This window comes from Anabrus simplex, chromosome 14 (assembly GCF_040414725.1).
Source record: "Anabrus simplex isolate iqAnaSimp1 chromosome 14, ASM4041472v1, whole genome shotgun sequence".
Classification (NCBI taxonomy): domain Eukaryota; kingdom Metazoa; phylum Arthropoda; class Insecta; order Orthoptera; family Tettigoniidae; genus Anabrus; species Anabrus simplex.
The window spans coordinates 22,959,768-22,981,033 of NC_090278.1; the positions used below are offsets into that span (position 1 = coordinate 22,959,768).

The 21,266-nt window shown below is 40.7% G+C and overlaps 1 protein-coding gene across 4 annotated transcripts in view; it reads left to right on the forward strand.

The window, feature by feature from the left end:
• The window catches only part of LOC136885771 (gastrula zinc finger protein XlCGF57.1-like), a 712,640-nt gene that overhangs the window by 458,487 nt on the left and 232,887 nt on the right, over positions 1-21,266 (forward strand). For 3 of the 4 annotated variants that reach the window (XR_011018961.1, XR_011018963.1, XR_011018962.1), the window contains one exon: positions 12,783-13,648. The exons of the other annotated variant lie outside the window; for it this stretch is intronic. The gene's annotated coding sequence lies outside the window, so the exon portion shown is untranslated. Of the gene's footprint in view, positions 1-12,782; positions 13,649-21,266 lie in introns of those variants that run through there. 4 annotated transcript variants of the gene reach the window in all.

Sequence of the window (21,266 nt, forward strand, 5' to 3'; positions counted from 1 at the left end):
CTACAATATTGAAAGCGCGTAACATTGATCAACAATAACATTACATTGACCATTGTTTGTTGTGGTGGGCTTTGTGTCTTCTGTTGCCACATATCTACGATAGTTTGGATGAAAATTGCCTTACGTCGCACAGACACAGATAGGTCTTATGGCGACGATGGGATAGGAAAGGGCTAGGAGTGTGAAGGAAGCTGCCTTGACCTTAATTAAGATACAGCCCCAGCATTTGCCTGGTGAGAAAATGGGAAGCCACGCAATACTTTCTTCAGGGTTGCCGACAGTGGGATTCGAATCCACTGGATGCAAGCTCACAGCTGCGCGCCCCTAACCACACGGCCAACTTGCCCGGTCGTACCGCGTGTAACAACCTGCCTGAATATTAGCGGGAAGTAGCTGGGGCGTTGGATAACTTTCTTCTTTAGGATGCTATTCCTCTGGTTCATAAATTTTCTGATACTACTGGTACATAACACACTGGTTCATCATAGCATTCGAGCTGTTCAATCCGTACTCTGAGGCACTGATTGGAATGAGCAGTTAGCATATTTAAGAGAATTATGGCAGAGGAGTGATGACGGATGTCTGTGACCTGGTCATTCCAGCTCTGGAACTTTGGACTGTTAGATCGGCACCGTAGTACTGTTCGTTAGAAGTGAGAAAATGTGGTTTCATTTGGTCGAGTATTTTATACGATAATATTGTCCGGCTCCATGGCTAAATGGATAGCGTGCTGGTCTTTGGTCCAGAGGTCCCGGGTTCGATTCCCGGCCGGGTCGGAGATTTTAACTTTAAATGGTTAATTCTCTTGGCTCGGGGACTGGGTGTTCGTGCTGTACACAACATCCCTGCAACTCACACACCACACATAACACTATCCTCCACCACAATAACACGCAGTTACCTACACATGGCAGATGCCGCCCATCCTCTTCGGAGGGTCTGCCTTACAAGGGCTTCACCTGGCTAGAAATAGCCACACGAATTTATTATTATTATTATTATTATTATTATTATTATTATTATTATTATTATAACATCGCTACTTTCCTACTGACGTTTTTGTAATGGCCTTTGTTTACTTCAGTTAGAAAAACCACAAGGTCAGTCTTTCTGAGAATCCCGAAGCGAAGCGCGGGTACATCAGCTAGTGTTTTAATATAACTATTAAAAATTAATTTCTTCTTACCTTTTGTGCAAGCATGCTTCAGATCACTATTGTCACTGCTTTTGTAGTCAATGGCTGCTCTCAATCCTAATTTTCATGCTCTCCTTCCCCAGTTCCATTCCAGAGCAGAAGAAATTCTTTCTTTTTCTTAAAACTTTTTTGGCGATATCAATAATGATTAATCCCCCGCACCCTAATAATTCACTCACAGATTACATGAAATGATGGCCGCTTAATTTTCTTGCCTTTTGTCATCTTTATCATAAAATTTCCGTAGTACTTGCCATTCTTTGAATGGATGATTTGTGGAGGTGTTCAACAGCTCTAAATTTGAAGTAAGACCTCCTCGGATGATAGCTGGACAGGTCTATGTCATATTCATCCGCTTTTTCATCGCAGCATCTACTAAGTGGCTGCAGAAGCTGTCTTAACACAAGCATAGACTTGTTCAGCAGGGCTCCTGGTCGACATTCCCACAATGTCTTCAATCCGTCTTTCTTTAATTCAGTCTTCATCCAACCTTTCTCTTTCACTCAGACACGTATGCCCCTGGGAAAATTTCTTTGGGATGCATTTTCCTCTTAAATATGCAATACGATGGAAGCTTTCTGCTATCAGCGGTCACTGCTAACATCACAGTGCATCGTAATTTTTCATTTCCAGTAGTTTTAACTAGAATGCACCTCCTTGTAATGATTGTGGTATTTGTTAGCATACTGAAGAAGAGTGGCATGTGATCAGCATTACCATTTTGAGACAGTAGAAACTGGTGCTCTTTCTGAAGTCTTGTGACAAAGCTGTGAACTTTTATCATTTTGTTGCTATAATCTGATGGAAGCTGCTGGCACAGTTATGTCCTCTGCAAACATAGTCCATTCCAGCGCATAAAGTGTCTTGACCAATTTCTGCTTCCTTTATAATCCTTCCTTGCAATACCAAGACTTCGTGCAATTTCACATGCAACATTTTGTGATTTACAGAATAGTCGTTGTCCATTGCTGATCTGACCTAATCTAGAACTGCTATGTCCACATTTTCATATTTTCCTTTCTTCATAACAAGAAAAGATATAGATGTTTTCTTTGCTTGTAATAATTCGTCTCTCTTGTTATGCCAACATCAAATCGTACAGGGCTTTACGACTCACTGTGTCTCTCTGGTTACACCAGTTACAAATTGTACACGGCTGCATTTTGTATTTACGACTCTTTGCTTTCATTACATTCTATGCAGCATATTCTAACACATTCAACTTGAAGGAAGCTACAAATCTGTTCTCTTTATCTTTTTCGTTTCTGTTTCTTTGCTGGATGCTTCCTATTGCACACTAATTGCAGCTGCGTAGGACGTAGAGCTTGGAAGCTGGAAGGGCATTGAGAAATGTAGGAGAGGAGGAGAAATAGCCAAGGCCAATACATAGGTGGTGCATAAGATAGGTTTTACCATTAATTAAAATGTCACACTGCTGGCGGGTCATTCAAAATATATTTTGCGATTATTTTGTGCAGTTTTCTTCTCAAACATCATCTTCATCATCCATTTTTCTCATCTGGCTTATGGAAGAAGAATTAGGCAGTGAAAAGGAGGTGCAAGAAAGTAGTATGTGAAGAAAAGCTGGGAAGGATTTACACCAAAGTCAGAAGAGGATGTTTTTAGGGATAAAAGAATGCTATATGGACTTGTAAGAGGAAGAGAAAAGAAAGTGTACGCAAAGCAGATGAAATGCAAAAAAAAAAAAAAAAAAAAAAAAAAAAGACAGATACTAGCGAACATGTTCCAACTTACACAGCCCGAAAGCTGAAGCAACATTCCCATTCTCCTTTTTCCGGTTACAGATCCTCCTCAAAAGCACAGTCAATTACGAGGCAAACATAACCAGTTTCCTTCATATGTACATTACTCAGATTCTCTTAAACAAGACATAATATTATAAGAAGACAGGAATAATAAATATTTGCTTTTTTCTCAGTCTATCGGAGATCGCATGTTAACACGAGGACTATATTTACAAAAAATATTTGGATATGTTATCACAATTGTTTTAGGCAATAAGTTTTTAATCTGAGACTCTCTCTCTCTCTTAGTCCAACCCTTCGTAAGGGTGTAGTGGCATCACGCGACAATCCTTTTGGTGATCTTCCTCCAGGAGTCTCTGCTTTGGGCATGGTGACTTGCTTGCTGTAAGCTCATCCTGGTTAAGTTCTTGATCTGGTCCATCCATCGTAACGGCGCACGTCCTCTAGGTCTTCGGCCTTCGACTTTTCCCTCTATGATAAGTATTTCCATTGCCTCCTGCCTTCTGGCAATATGACCAAAATATCCGAGTTGTTTTTGGTTGATAAGGGTCGACAGTCTTGTTCTGATGCCGAGCTGTTGCAGGATCGATTCATTAGTACGATGTGCTGTCCATGGTATTCGCAGTAATCTCCTATAGCACCACATTTCTAGAGCATCAATCCTGCGGCGATCCGCCGTCTTCATCGTCCAAGTTTCTGCTGCATAGGTCGCGATAGGGCAGATCAGAGTTCGCATGAGGGTGAGCTTTGTCTTGGAAGTGATGGAGGTGTCCTTCCAGATGCGAGTAAGTTTTGCTGTTGAATTTCTCGCAATTGCAATGCGCTTGCGAATCTCAGGTTCACAGTCTCCAGTATTTGTGACAATAGATCCTAGATACTCGAAGCGACTGACAACCTCATAATCCGCAATTCTTGTGATGGCAGGTCTGTTGTTATTAAAACGGTCTACAATCATCACTTTGGTCTTTTTATTGTTGATTTCAAGACCATATTCTCTGCTTCGCTCGTCTAGCCTCCGCATGATGGTTTCTAATTCATGATCATCTGTTGCAATAATCACGGTGTCATCTGCATATCTGAGGTTGTTAATTTTCCTGCCACCAACTGTGATGCCGTCACTCCAGTCCTCGAGGATCTCCCTCATAATATACTCACTGTATACATTAAATAAGAGGGGGGAAAGACTAGATATGGGTAATTTCATTTACTTCCACCCTTCCCCTGTCATCTCCTTCAAGGCTTAACGAAATCAAAGTTTTTATGGTGTTGTGAATGTTTTAAGACTAATATGAGAAGAATATGTTTCAATACCTTTTAAATATACCACCTAAACATGCTGCAGCTGGTGATGTTTAGATACTAAACGAAACATGTACTATTGAAATGTAAATTTGCCTAAGGCAAAAAATATACTGTATCGATTATATGAATTCATTGGTTTACTTCACTTTGTTATATAACAGTTTATCTCGGTGGCACCGACACCTTCAGTAGCGATCTCATTTTCCCCTACAATGCCGACTCTGTTTTACAGTGTGTCCCAACGATATGAAAGATGCAGAATGCTACCTGCCGACTATCTTTGAATCTACTTGAACTACTGGCAGCCATGACACTTTAAGGCAAAACAACTGGCATGTGTCACGACAGAGGTGCCTGTACTGGTACAGAAGTACACATTAAATTCGTTATTCCTTAGGTTTCATGCAATAAAACCGGCCTTAATCATGATAAAAACTTTTTTAAATACGTGTATTAAATATATAGTAGAAGTTGTGTGATGAGAATGTTAACCAATGTGAATAATTCGTTCGTGGTTATGTGGCAATAGACTGTGTTGGTTGAAAGGTGACTCCTGATTTCAGTTGAACAATAATATTTAATGAAATAATGTTAAATGATCAAAGGAAGTAGGGTGCCTAAATAACAATTAAATTAGAAGTGCATTTATAAGGTTAATGATGCAATATTAAAATTTTCTTTCTCCGTTGTAGTCCCAGAAAAGGGGAGTGTTGGTGATTATTGTTTTAAGAGGAAGAATAACTTGGCAAACCATCCTCTATATGACACCAATCAGAGAGAAACATGTAAGGAATCCGACACTTCGAAAAATGAAGGTATCGGTCAAAGAAAGACAAACAGCTGCAGTCATTTAAGTGCGGCCAGTATCCAGTATTCGGGAGATAGTGGGTTTGAACCCCACTGTCAACAGCCCTGAGAATGTTTTTCCGTGCTTTCCCATTTTCTGACCTAAATTAAGGCCACGGCCGCTTCCTTCCCAACCTTAGCCCGTTCCTGTTCCTTCGTCGCCATAAGACCGATCTGTGTCGGTGCGACGTAAAGCAACTTGTAGAAAAAAAAAAGAGACAAGGGCCACGAAAGACGTGAAATTGAAAAACGCTCTAGGTCGAGGTCAAAAAATAACAAGAAATGACCAAGGGAGGTCGGAAGCATTACCAGAACTCAGATAAGGGTCCCGTGTTCGCCAATCTACGCTCCCAATTAAGAGCCCTTGGGGCTTTCAGTCCCCTCTTACGACAGTGAGGGGATACCGTGCGTGTTATTCTACCGCCACCACCCACCGGGGTAGTTCAGAGGAAACCTTGAAGAAAAATAATGTCATAATTAGAACGGCCTACAGTATGCGATATGAAATTAGGTTTAGGCCTATACTAAAATAACTCGCAAATAATTGGCGTATTTGTGAAATGTAACGTTAATCCCTTTCTGATGGCGATTGGTGCAGTTAAATGATGCGCATGAGACGGGCATCTTGATAAAGAAAAATTCGTTTTACTACAAATTAATACTGTACATCTTCTTTCCAACTAAACTGCCGCCAGATTTGGTGGGCTTATTTCATTAAAAGTTCTATGATTATTAATGTTAACACGGTTTTCAAAACGTCTAAACTTTGTACTTTTAAATAAGACTTAATTTTTTGCAACATAAATGACCACATCTCTTCATGAACTGATAATACGGCTAGGCCAATATTGAAGTGTCAAGTTCTCTTGCCTGCAACTGTCATGGCGGCCGTAGTTCACTGAGCTTCAGTTAGGGGCGCTGTCACAAGTATGTTTAGCAATCTATATCTTTCATGTCATTGGTGTGTCCACAAGTGTACACCTCTGTTGATTTAAACATCACGAAGTGTTTTGGATGTCGCTGTTCTAAGCGGACCATTATGCTTTGTCACCAGACAGTAATCATACTGGAGCAGTAGTGTTGACATACTTACAGCGTAACCCTTTTTGTACTGTAAGCTGACCAAATATCTTTAATTTTAGAGAAATTAAGTGAGGCGTTCAATTGTTTTTATAATCTGCTTTAATGGGAAGAGATTAGGAGTGGGAAGGAAGCGACCGTGGCATTAATTAAGGTACAAACCCTGCATTTGCCTGGTGTGAAAATGGGAAACCACGAAAAGCCTATCTTCAGGGCTGCCGACAGTGGACTTCGAATCCACTATCTATGGAATGCAATTTGATAGCTACACAACTCAAACCGCGCAGCCACCTGCCTGGTACAAAAGTTGCCAAGGCAGTTTTTGACTTCTTTTAGCTGTTTGTGTCATATTGTGCACAATGGATGGCTGTTTGGTTTTGTTTCAACTCATCCTCAGTCTTTCCCCCTTAAGCGGGCTTCGCATCATTTCAAGTTTTTGCTGTCTTGATGTGCTTTCTCAGAGTCTGGTGGTCTGTTCCTATAAAGATAGCCTCATGGAAAGATTTTCGCACCAGGAGGCAGCAGCTGGTTTACTGTCATTTTGGAAAACCCTCCTTTTTGTGTTAAAACTGTATGTTAAAATTTACACTTAAAAGCAAATACAGCCGAGTATTCTGGCCTATGGGAAGGAGAAACCACCACTTCTGTAGCAGACAATTGTAGCTCTTCATGCATCTGATAGAGCATAGTTTGGTGCCTTTACAACATTTACAGTATCAGTTCTTCAGACACAACAGAACTGAGCAAACCAAGCAACTTGGCCAAGTGATTAAAGTTGCACAGCTGTGAGCTTACATTTGGGAGATGGTGGGCTCAAATCCCACTGTCATCATCCTTCAAGATGGTTTTCATTGGTTTCCCATCTTCACACAAGGCAAATGCTGGGACAGTACCCTAACTAGGGTCACGGCTAAGCTACCTTCTACCGAGCTCGATAGCTGCAATCGCTTAAGTGCGGCCAGTATCAAGTATTCGGGAGATAGTAGGTTCGAACCCCACTGTCGGCAGCCCTGAAAATAGTTTTCCGTGGTTTCCCCATTTTCACACCAGGCAATTGCTGGGGCTGTACCTTAATTAAGGCCACGGCCGATTCCTTCCCACTCCTAGCCCTTCCCTGTCCCATCGTTGCCATAAGACTTATCTGTATCGGTGCGACGTAAAACAGCTAGAAAAAAAAGCTACCTTCCCAATCTTTTCCCCTCCTTCCTTTGCTGAAATACCTTTGATTTCTTTGTACGATATTAAACCTCTAGAAAAAAAGGATACATTTTTAATATGGACTAAATATTCATGATGTGGACGATCGTGTTAAAAATATAAAGTCATGCATTCCAGGCCACTGACTTCTGTATCACTAGAAGTGTTCTGAAGAATGAAAAGAGATTAGTGAACACTAACCTAAATGTGCTTCTGACCAGTGTGAAGATGAAAAGAAACCTAGCAGACGTAGACGAAGACTTCGGAACTGAATGGCAGTAAATGGACAACCTTGAATTCTACAGGTAGCTCATTGATACTTCCAGTGAAAATCTCCTTAAAATAAAAAATGCCAATGAGAATGGGGGTGCCTGACCTAAGTATTTAAAAACCATAATTGATTCATGAACCAGAAAGAAAACTGGCAAAAACTCTTTCATAGTGAACTATAATTGATGTACCTAAATGTCCTTGATTTTCAGTAGTAATAAAACATTGCACTATTGCAAAAATTTATTGTTAACATGAAATACTTGATTAAACAAGATAAGTGTATCCTTCATATAGTTCAGAGGATTTTGAATTGACAATTGAAAAATCTAGAAGTAACAGGACTTCTAATAGGGTCTCACGGTGAAATTCTTTGAATCGTTTTGGAAGAAATTCAGACTACCTCAATCTTTATGAGACAGAATTGTCACAGTGATGGTGAAGAAATCATGCAAAATTTTAGTTCATCACCTACATAAATGAAAATCTTTACATTGTAAAAACATGTATATGTTGAGAGTATGCTAGGTGTGATGGGACTATCTCCAATGGGAGAGAGTTTTTAAATAAATAAATAAATAAATAAATAAATAAATAAATAAATAAATAAATAAATAAATAAATAAATAAATAAATAAATAAATAAATAAATAAATACAACCAAACTTCACCAAGTCCTAAATTAATTTTATTTCTGTTTGTGAGATTTACAAATTCTTCACATGATATTAGTGTAACAAACGTGTCTGATACACATTTGAAAGCACAAGTACTTTTTCCTCCTGTGGGGTTAATATTTTCACTGCTGCGATTGAGTATACTCGAGCTGCCGGAAATGGTCCGCCAGTGCTGCGATCGAGTATACTCGAGCTGGACTTTGCGTCGCCATTGCTATGGTCAAATGTACTCAATCTGGCTTATAACTTTGTGCCATATGCTTCAGCCATCTATTTGCCACACTTTAAACTAAGTAAGGCTCCTTTCACACTACACTGTTTCGACCGTACGGCAAAAAAACCGTACGGCGACATTCCATTAGTGGCGTGAAGAAGAGCATTAGACCTTTCACATTGCACGGCATAGCAGCCGTGTCTTGCCACTGGAATGGACGGCTGCCGTTGACTCAGTGGCGCACGCAGCTAAATGCGTGCTTTCACACTGTACGGTTTTTTAATCGTACAGCAGCTCTCGAGCAGCTGTGGAGGAGATAACGCGAGGGTATCTAGACACAACTTATACGTATTGGCATCGTAGTGTTTTATTGTTTTACTTAGTTGTTAAAATGTTCAGTGCATTGCTTTGTAGGATTTATCGTTGGTTTTGTGAAATGGCTGACGTAGATTCTGAAATTCTTATTACTCTGGTCCATACTGGGACATAACTCTAGACATTTATACAGTAGTGGCGATTGGGTATCGGATGTGTGTGTTGGGGGAGGAGGGCGAAATTTACAAACAACAAAACGTACCCGGGTTTGTGCTTTATAGCGTGGGGGGGGGGGGGCTAATTTCGACAGAGTGGTAAAGGTTGTCAGACTACCAACTTAGGTGCGGTAATAGTTTTTTTTAGATATTGATTCAATACCACACAATAAAACTTTCATCAAAGGAACAATTTGATCTAATTTAAGACAAAGAAAAAAATGTGTTTGGTAATTTAAGTGTATTTTCAGTATATTATATATATAGTGTATATTATTACATAATACAGATTCACAAATATGTACTTATGATACAATTTCACAGTTTAATGTTCAGCCACAAACTACTAATATTAAGAAATCATCCTATTATTAAAATGACTCTCTTGTATGACTAGCATCAAGACATGCACTGAGCTTTCCACGGCACACTTTTTTGTCAAAGTTATAAACATTGTGTTAGAATGATAGCTGCCACATATAGTATGCGCACTTTTTAGTGATAGATTTTTGTACTCGTTGGAGAAGTAAGAAGGGTTCCGTTAATACTGCCAACTGAATGGAAATGAAATCTGAATTGAATCGATAATATGATCGATCGATATGAATTTTATAAACCTTTATTATTTTAAACAAACAACTGTGTCACACACACAATATATAATACTACACTGACTGACAGAGCAAATGCAACACCAAGAAGGAGTGGTTCGAAAGGGATGAAAGTTGGGGAAAAACAGAGACGGCACGGACGAATAATTGATGTTTATTTCAAACCGATATGCAGGTTACACAATGCGCACGGCACCGACTCAGTAGGATGTAGGACCACCGCGATACACGCAGAAACACGTCGAGGTACAGAGTCAATAAGAGTGCGGATGGTGTCCTGAGGGATGGTTCTCCATTCTCTGTCAACCATTTGCCACAGTTGGTCGTCCGTACGAGGCTGGGGCAGAGTTTGCAAACGGCGTCCAATGAGATCCCACACGTGTTCGATTGGTGAGAGATCCGGAGAGTACGCTGGCCACGGAAGCACCTGTACACCTCGTAGAGCCTGTTGGGAGATGCGAGCAGTGTGTGGGCGGGCATTATCCTGCTGAAACAGAGCATTGGGCAGCCCCTGAAGGTACGGGAGTGCCACCGGCCGCAGCACATGCTGCACGTAGCGGTGGGCATTTAACGTGCCTTGAATACGCACTAGAGGTGACGTGGAATCATAAGCAATAGCGCCCCAAACCATGATGCCGCGTTGTCTAGCGGTAGGGCGCTCCACAGTTACTGCCGGATTTGACCTTTCTCCACGCCGACGCCACACTCGTCTGCGGTGACTATCACTGACAGAACAGAAGCGTGACTCATCGGAGAACACGACGTTCCGCCATTCCCTCATCCAAGTCGCTCTAGCCCGGCACCATGCCAGGCGTGCACGTCTATGCTGTGGAGTCAATGGTAGTCTTCTGAGCGGACGCCGTGAGTGCAGGCCTCCTTCAACCAATCGACGGGAAATTGTTCTGGTCGATATTGGAACAGCTAGGGTGTCTTGCACATGCTGAAGAATGGCGGTTGACGTGGCGTGCGGGGTTGCCACCGCTTGGCGGCGGATGCGCCGATCCTCGCGTGCTGACGTCACTCGGGCTGCGCCTGGACCCCTCGCACGTGCCACATGTCCCTGCGCCAACCATCTTCGCCACAGGCGCTGCACCGTGGACACATCCCTATGGGTATCGGCTGCGATTTGACGAAGCGACCAACCTGCCCTTCTCAGCCCGATCACCATACCCCTCGTAAAGTCGTCTGTCTGCTGGAAATGCCTCCGTTGACGGCGGCCTGGCATTCTTAGCTATACACGTGTCCTGTGGCACACGACAACACGTTCTACAATGACTGTCGGCTGAGAAATCACGGTACGAAGTGGGCCATTCGCCAACGCCGTGTCCCATTTATCGTTCGCTACGTGCGCAGCACAGCGGCGCATTTCACATCATGAGCATACCTCAGTGACGTCAGTCTACCCTGCAATTGGCATAAAGTTCTGACCACTCCTTCTTGGTGTTGCATTTGCTCTGTCAGTCAGTGTATATAACATTTCCCGTTGCGAAACGTGTTCCTAGCATGAATTCTATAGTTTGGCTTTGCTGTGTAAACAAGAACAGTACTAGTACGTAAAGTGTACGCCAGACGTCGCACAGCGATGATAAGCGATTCTTAGTTTGTGTTTCAAAGGTTGCCAATACGAATCTCGAAGATAACCGAAGTCGATCACTTCAGCACTAGGGTGTAAATCTATCACTAAAAAGTGCGCAGATAGTACTACAAAATTAAGATGTGTCCGGAAGAAATCTTACACTTTTTTTTTTTTGCTAGGGGCTTTACGTCGCACCGACACAGATAGGTCTTATGGCGACGTCTCACACTTTTAGAGGAGGTTGATTCTGATGTGGATTTCAACAGTGACAGCATTGAAACTGAAGATATTAGTGAAGTGAAAGGGTGTGATAATTATGTTGATAGAGGGATGATTTGCTGCCAGGGAGAGGAAGAAATGACATTGACCTAGGACTGTCCACATGGTCGGCCGACGAGTTTACGCCGAAGGCGCATGCATTTTAAGCGTCAAACCTAGCTGTCTCCAAATAATAATTTTACCCCTGAAAGCTCTGAAATGGATTATTTCGAGGTATTTGTGAAATGTCGGAGAGGGTAGCGGATGAAGCAAATTCCGCTCTACTTTGATCAATATTGCGTGTTTAATTTAATCTTTCTGCTGTTAATCGTGTGTAGGGTTTGGTATTGTGCGTAACTATAGCAGGCATAGCCCATAATGCAAATTAAAATTTCGAAGATGGACGAAATTTTTGCCACCTCATGTGGAATCCAACCCTGGATCCCAAACATGAACTGTCTCTAACACTGTAGGAACAAATTGATGAGTTAAAATATTGTCCCAAGATATTATTCTGTAGTTAATGCTTGTATTTTATGTTCAAATTGGCGATAATATTTGATGAGGTGTTTGGCTGAAATACTGTAATCCAGCACTGGGGTTGTTCCAGCTTGTCCGAGAATTCAGCAGCGGAAAGGTTAATGGACTTGGCATCCAGACGTCTCATCTGTTATCACAATAGTTAATTCTAAAATGTGCATTTAACCACCGTGGAGTTCATTGCACATATTTAATGTTTACAGGTAGAGATTTATTGATCCTGACACAGAGATAGTGATTTTATTATAAGTTAATTGTTCATTTTTTTCAGTTATTCTATAGTGTTCTATTCATGAACGACAGACTGAAAAGCTTGTAAGTTATATAAATTTTGCTTGATGATGAATTTGATTTTTGTGTGTGTTGTCTTTTGTACACCTTAGATTTGCTGCCTTGAAATGTTTTTTTTTTTTATTTGTTACATAAAATGAATGTATATTTACTGACAGTTCAATAAAATTTTGAACGAAGTAGCTTAAAAATAAACAAAGTTATACTTGCTCTTCTTCACTTCTGCTGGTTTCCTTTGGCAATTTTAGCATAAGTAAAGGGTCAGAGGCTGGCACTAAGGTTTTTGAAATGTTGTTCTGGATTTGATATCCAGAAAAGTGGCCTAAATTGGGCTGTAGGTTCTTTCCCAGTTTTGAATTGAATCTCTTCTCCAAACCACCTTAGGTCTTGTTTATGTCTTACACTTTCTAATTTCTAATCTTGTTTCAGGAACAGTCTCATCTGTTTGACCATCTCGAAGATGGTAGTCATCGTGTTTGGATAAAATCAGAGTGTCCTGAGTCTGACAGAGATTACGCTGGAAGATTCTAATATTTGTCCTATCGGGAAATGGCCAGAATACATAACATCACAGAAGATTTGGGAATATACATATTTTTGAACATTGTTTATATTACACTGCACGTCTTTAGATGCTTTGACTAAAACATTTCTTTATAGGTATCCTCCATCCTTGAGTAATATAAAGTAGGAAACACTTGTGTTTTTTGTTAGTTGATATCCATAAACTTTTACTGATATTTGTCTGGAAGGACTGTATTTGTATTTTAAAATATTATTATGTGAAAATATGTAAGATAATTGATTGTTAAATGAATAGTGTGCAGTGATGTTATTGTAGCCCAGAATAACTTTATCACTTTTCAGTATATTTGCTTTTTTCCAAAACTGTGACTAAAAATACAGAACCAGTAATGGCTTTTGTTGGATTAAAATCTTAACTGCTCATAGAAAATATAAGGTTTGATCATTGAAAACATAAGACAGGCCTGTGAACAATGCAAATAACTTATTGGACAGCCAACAGGTGACAGCACTGTATGTAATAACAGCTCAGTCAGAGACAGACGTCTACTAAGGGGAGGAAATAGCAAGCACTTCCTGATGCTGTCAAAGAGTGTTGTAACCAGCGTCCTTATTCATGGAGGCTATAGTGAAACTTATTCAGCATTGGAACAGGTACCTGAATTGTAGGATGATCATCACAGATTCTCTCAAATTGTTATCATTATGCTGTCCACTACATTTAGTGGAAGTTACTAGTCAACAGTATGTGTTTGTATTAAATGGCCCTCATATGTGAACTGCAGACCATTTGTCTGACCAGATTGAGCAGTTTTATTAAACCCCAGTACCAGTTTCGCTTTAGCGATCCTCACCTGGGCTGTTTGGGAAATAGATATAGTGAAAATATTAATAATAATTGTTAATTACAATATGGCATTAGTAGAAAAAGTCGGTTAATGATTTAATTTAATTTGGTCTGATTGAACTTGTGTGTTGCAACGTGACTGTGTGTTCGTTTTTAGTAAGATTAGTTTCAGTGGCAGGAGGTAGACCTGGCTGGTCACCCAACTAGGTACTGACCATGACCAGTGTTGCTTAACTGCAGAGTATGTAGCGGTATCAGCATCAATGGGCCCTGCCGTTGTTGTTGCATGAGAGCATTATTAGCTCCTATGTGCCGACCGTTATTGGCACTATACATTTTGACCTAGGGAGGGAGGATCCACCTTGCAGGCCAAACTGCAGTAGTGAGGACCTGGGATGAGGTTCCATGGGTACTGGGCATTTCCCCATGTGGCCTGGAATGGGACAGGAGGGGTGCGCTCGAAACACCAGAAACGCCTGAGTGGTCAAACGCACTTGGCGGACCGACCAAGTGGCAACCCATTGCCTGCATCGAGACAGGGCTAGTGTTTTTGAGTGGTTAATGCCACTGACAAGCCACGAACATAAGTCACCGGACCACCCTGACAAATTGCTATTCCAGTATGCTTGGGTCTGGAATGATGATGTTTAGTGCAGGCCAGTTGTAGTTGTCGACGCTGAGCCTGGCACACCCCGCCAAGCCTGTTCCCGCAGTGTAGAGTCTTGGTTTAGGCCCCACGACGACGTGTCTTATAGCTGGCAGGCTGCGGCTAGTGATTGGTCGTTTGGCCGGTTGGTGGCTTTCTATTGGTCCGATGGCTTGACGGGCCGGCATAGAGGTGGCCGTGAGAGCTGGTGAGCTCCCGTTCTTGGTGGCCATCTTGTCTTGAGTCTTCGCTGGACGGGCTAGCTTCCGTGGCTGCTAGCGACTGGTGTGGCGGTGAGAGCCGAGGGACTCTTAGTAGTCACCTTCCTACTACATGCTCCTCATGTTGTTAACACCACGAGTGCTTGGTTGCCATTCGTCTGACAGATTGTACGATTGTTTTGTCAATAGCTATCATCTGCCTGACATGGTTGGGAAAATCGTCATAGTTTATAAGAATCTTGACACATGGCAGGAGTAATATGTTTAGCTGCTAGTTGGAAGTTTTATCTTTCTTTTGAAAGTATCTATGAATCACCAGTTTCATTTGTAAGGCAGATGCTGTTTTATCAATGTAGCAACATGGTGTGTCTTTATGTTGATGATAATGAAAATGAAAGACTCATTTTAGATGATACGGATAGTGATGATGATTATCGTGTGGAGATTTTGTTAGATGTTGTTGTTGTTTGAGTCATCAGTCCATAGACTGGTTTGATACATCCTCCATGCCATCCTATGCTGTGCTAATCTTTTCATTTCTACATAACTACTACATCATATATGTGCTCCAATCTGCTTATCATATTTGTACTTTGGTCTACCCCTACCATTCTTACCACTTACACTTCTCTCAAAAACCAACTGTACAAGACCTGAGTGTCTTAAGATGTACCCTATTATTCTATCTCTTGTTCTCATCAAATTTAGCAAAATCGATATCCTCTCACCAGTTCGATTCAGGATCTCTTCATTCGTGATTCTATCTACCCATCTCACCTTCAGCATTTTTCTGTAACACCGCATTTCAAAAGCTTCTATTCTCTTTGTTTCTGAACTCTTTATCTTCCATGTTTGACTTCCATACAATGCCACGCTCCAGACGTAGGTCTTTGAAAACATCTTTCTAATTCCTATATCAATGTTCAAGGTGAACAAATTTCTTTTCTGTAAAATGGCCTTCCTTGTTTTTGCTAGTCTACATTTTATGTCCTCCTTACTTCTGCCATCATTACTTATTTTGCTACCCAAGTAGCAATTTCTCCAGTGTCAGATAAAATAAAAATATCATCGGCAAATCTCAGGGTTTAGATTTCCTCTCCTAGAACTTTGATACCCTTTCCAAATTCCTCTTTGATTTCCATTATTGCCTGTTCTATGTAAACACTGAGAAGGAGAGGGGACAAACTGCAGCCTTGCCTCACTCCTTTCCGGATTGATGCCTCTTTTTCAAAGCCCCCCATTTCTTATCACTGGAGACTGATTTTTGTATAGATTGCAGATAATTCTCCTTTCTCGGTATCTGATCCTGATCACTTTCAGAATCCCAAACTGCTTGGTCCAGTCAGCATTATCAAATGTCTTTTCTAGATCTACGAATGCCACGAACATGGGCTTGTCTTTCTTAATTCAGTCCTGTAACATCAGGCATAAAGTCAGGATTGCTTAACATGTTCCCACATTTCTTCTAAAGCTAAACTGATCTTCTCCCAAGTCAGTTTCAACTTATCTTTCCATTCTTCTGTAAATAATGTGTATTAAAATTTTTCAGGCCTCAGATACTAAACTAATGGTGCGGGAGTTTTCACACTTGACAGCACCGGTTTTCTTGGAAATAGGTATAACAGCATTGTGCCGAAAATCAGATGGCACTCTCCTGTATCATACATCTTAAACACTAAATGGAATAACCTCTCCATGCTGGTTTCTCCTAAGGCAGTCAGTCATTCTGAGGGATACAACTGTTGGATATGTTGGATATGTTCCTGCCATCTTTCTGACTTGTCTTCTTTCCGCAGAAGTGGTTTTCCATCTTAGCTTTTAATATTCATACACCTACTTTTCCTTTCTCCAAAGGTTTCCTTGATTTTCCTGTACGCAGAATGTACCTTTCCTAGGGCCATACAACCTTCAACATACTTGCACGTTTCTTTCAGCCATTCTTCCTTAGCTGTCCTGCACTTTCTATCTATTTCATTCTTTATTTGCCTGTGTTCTTTTCTGCCCTCCTCATTTTTTTTTTTTTTGCATTCTTGTACCTTCGTCGTTCGTCAGTCGGGTCTAGTATCTCTTGAGTTATCCATTGTTTCTTAGGTGATCTTTCCTTTCTTCCTAACTTTTCTTCAGCAGCCTTACTGATCTCATTCTTCTTGACTTTCCATTCTTCCTCTAATGTGTTTCCTTCATCCTTTTCATTTAGTCCCTGTGTTATATGTTCCTTGAAACAATCCCTCACACTATTTTCTTTCAACTTGTCTAGATCCCATCTTGCATTCCTTCCTTTCTTCAACTTCAGATGGCATTTCATGACCAACATGTTGTGGTCAGAGTCCACATCTGCTCGTGGGAAAGTCTTGCAATCCATGGTTTCTAAATCTCTGCCTAATCATAATGAAGTCTATTCGATACCTTCCATTGTCTCCAGGTCTCTCCATGTATACAGCCATCGTTTGTGGTGTTTGAACCAGGTGTTAGCGAGGACTAAATTGTGATCAGTGCAGAATTCAACCAGCCGGTTTCCTCTTTCATTCATTTATCCCAACCCAAATTCTCCCACTGTATCACATTCTCTTCCTTGGCCTACCACTGAATTCCAGTCTCCCATCACAACTAGATTCTCATCACCTTTTACATACTGTATTAAATCTTCTATCTCTTCATATATTCTTTCGATTTCTTTATCATCCACTGAACTAGTAGGCATATAGATGTGCACTATTGTGGTGGGCATTGGCTTGGTGTCTATCATGACCACAATAATCCTGTCACCATGCTGGTCATAGTAGCTTACATGCTGCCCCATTTTCTTATTAATAAACCTACTCCTTTATTTCCCCTGTTTGATTTTGTGTTGATAATTTTGTAGTCGCCTGACCAGAAATCCAGCTCTTCCTGCCAACTTACTTCACTTATAACACCTACATCTAACGTTAGTCTATCCATCTCCCTTTTCAGATTCTCTAACCTACCACAGCGATTCAAACTTCTAACACTCCACGCTCCGACTCGCAAAATGTCAGTGTCCATCTTCCTGATGATTGCCCCTCTCCTGTAGTCCCCACCCAGAGATCTGAATGGGGGACTATTTTACCTCCGGAATATTTTATCCGGGAGGAAGCCAACATCAGTACACCATTCATACAGTTAGAGCTGTATGTCCTTGGGAGTTAGTTATGGCTGTAGTTTCCCGTTGCTTTCAGCCGTGTAGCAGTATCAACACAGCTAAAGAAGTATTATTTAAGACCATATCAGTTAATCATTTGGACTGCCGCCCTTGCAAATTCCGAAATACTGCTACCCTCCTTTCAATGAACCATTCATTAGTCTGGTCTATCGACAAATACCCATCCGATAAGGTTACACCTACGGCTCGGCTACCTGCCTCATTGGTACACGCATGCTTCCCCTCCGTGGCAAGGTCACATGATTCACAGGGGAGGTTTGTTAAATGGTGAAACTGAAAATGTGAGTGAATTGGGTACATTATCACTGAGTGTCCCAAAATCTGGTGACTCATTGTACATTTGTGATGTCCCAGGCTCTACAGTAGGTTTTCAGGTTACTGGTATGGTAGGCATTGAAGGTGAATGGTGTGATATGGAACAACCAGAAAGCAATTCCTTGGAAAAGTGTTTCCCCTGATACTGATAATGATGAAGGACCGAGAAATATGCCTTCCCATAATGCAGCCCCTAAATTTTACTTCTTTCTGTTTTTTTCCTGCTTTGGTTCCCGAGGTTATTAGTGCAAGAGACTAATTGTTAAGCCAAACAGTACCTCCATAAGTTAGGTGCTTTGCAGTCGATTTAGTCTATGTCCATGGAATTGCGATGGCAGTTTAAAATGTTTATTGGCCTAGTAATAAGTATGGGTCTCATGAAGAAAAAGAACTTGTCAAGTTATTGGCCAGCTCAACACCCTAGTCAAGACACACCATTCTTTAGAAAAGTGATGGCAAGAGATATCTACTTTCCTACAAATAAACAGATTTTTTTCCATATTCTAGACAACACATGCAGCAAGAAACCAGGTGACCTGGACTATGATCCTCTCCTCAGAGTTACATCTTGCGTTGATCATTTCAACTCTTATTTAAAAAATTACTATGTACCAGGGAAAACACTCAGTATCAGCGAGACATTTGATGCAGTATCTGCCAAATAAGCATCACCACCAGTGGGGAATTAAACTTTTCAAGGCGTGTGAACCGTGTTCGTCATATACGTTATAGTTCAGTAAAAATGAAATGTCGTATGGCTTTTAGTACCGGAATATCCCAGGACGGGTTCGGCTCGCCAGGTGCAGGTCTTTCTATTTGACTCCCGTAGGCGACCTGCGCGTCGTGATGAGGATGAAAATGGTGATGAAGATAACACATTCACCCAGCCCCCGTGCCATTGGAAGTAACCAATTAAGGTTAAAATCCCCGACCCGACCGGGAATCGAACCCGGGACCCTCTGGACCGAAGGCCAGTACGCTGACCGTTCAGCCAACGAGTCGGACGTTATAGTTCAGTGTGTATTCACCTATAAATTCTGGAGGTTCTATACAAAGTGGTAAAGGATTGGGGTTTGATGTTTTCAGTTTACTGAACAGTATATTTGGAAAAGGGATACCATATTGTTGTTGACAACTGGTATACTTCCGTTGACCTGGGAGCAGAATTCTCTTTTCACTGCTACTGTTCACAGCCATAGGAAAAAAGAAATCTTCCTCCAGGAATAAACACTTTAATTTACTGCATGTTCAGCCATCAACATTAAGGTGAAACATAGATCTGGTTGGGTGGTTGTTGTATCATTGGTAGTGAGAAAATATACAAAGATGATGAGGTGGGGGGGGGGGGGAGATTGATGTATCTGATCAGAAAATTGTTCATTTGTCAGTTCAACGAGCTATCCATAGGAACTGGTACAAACTTCTTTTTTTCATATTGTTGAAGTGGCTATCCTCAATGCTATATTCTGTATACTCAAAATACAGATCAAGATAAACTTATGTTAAGGTATCATTTTATTGTGAAGATTGTGGAGTCTCTCTGTGGTGCCGAAGAAGTTCAAAACTTGCCAGCTCCCGGCAGTATCCCACACTATATGCGAGTGGTATGCAGTTGTCCAGGAAGTAAAGTGGAAATGTCCTTGGATGTGACGTTGGTGGTGTACGTGTGAACTTTTACAAGGACTTGGGTCATAACACCAAAAAGACGAGGGTATGAAGATACCAATCCACCACGGTGGTATTCCTGAAATGTGATGAAGTAAAAGTTTTGTTCATTTAAATAAAGAAACTAATGTTCTAAAATAAATATACTGGATCTCCAACATAAGCTTATACTGCACAAATTACATAAAAAATATTTTTCAGTCAGAGCACTAAATTATTTCAGCCAGTTTTAAGCTAGGATTTTTGTACCTTCTAATAATTGTTTATACTTGTTTAAATATTTTTTACTATACAACCTTTTATTATTAGTTTAATCTTTTTGTTCCTTGCATCACCTTTTGTTGCTATTTCTATGCTTTAAATTGATATACATGTATATGAAGATTGATTCAGAAATCATGGCAACTGTTTTTTATTTCCCAAAAAATATGCCAGCACTAAATGTGTAATACATGCATTTAAGGTACGTGTCATATACTTCGTAATATTTCTGACAGTAGGGATACGGGTGCTAGAGTCTGGCCGTGATCATGCTTTCTGTTTCTGATGTCTCATGACAGCGGCATGAAATGAAAATAACTGAAGTCGAACAGCATTCGTATATCTTAGTCCATGTGACTTCAACCCCAAATAAAAGAAGCCACTGGTTGACGAATGCCTTGCCAATGAACAAGACTATACCAATCATCAATAGGATCATAATGAAATTCTTAACTTACGGGAACGAACAGGACATCGAGCAAGCATTGTGACGTGCAGTATGTTGTGCAGTCAGTGGTATCTTCTGACTTCCTCATCGATCATATAGTGACTGTATGTACAGTGTGGCCAACGAATGCTTCATTCTGATTGGTTGTGCCATCTTTTAGCCAAATGTCCCGTCAGCTGATTAAAACATATGTATTCAGTAGAGGGTAATATCACTCTTTATGCAATTTCAGTGAAGCGTAGGCTATCTGTTTTAATTTTAATAATACCAAAAATATATTTTCATTGAACACGGGGGCTTATTTAGTGTTATTAGTGTTAAAATGTGTGTGAATTTACGTATTTCTGAGGTCTAAGTTTTGAAGAAAATTATCCCAGGCTGTTGTGCTTCTGGATGCAGAAACAGATCCAAAAAGGCTTTTAAAATGAAACTGGACAATTGCTTTCTTTCAGCTCTGAAAGTAGCACATTATAAGATGCACCTAAGAATGAGTAGAGTTGTCTCATGCACTTTAATGGTAATAGCAGTATGGGTTGGTAATTTTATGGAGGCTACGGCAGTGAATGCCAGATTTCTCCTTTAATATTTGCCATGTCAAAATCCTGTACATAACAAAAGTGGTTTAGAATATAATTTCCTATCTTCTATCTTTCATGTGATTTTACCATGTGAAGAAAAACAATGGATATTTTCACAATTGTAATATTTTTCACAAATTTCTGAATATCCCCCAAAATATCTGTTTTAACTAAAACCTGTACATAACAAAAGTGACAAGAAAGGTCACTTCCGATCATTTATGAC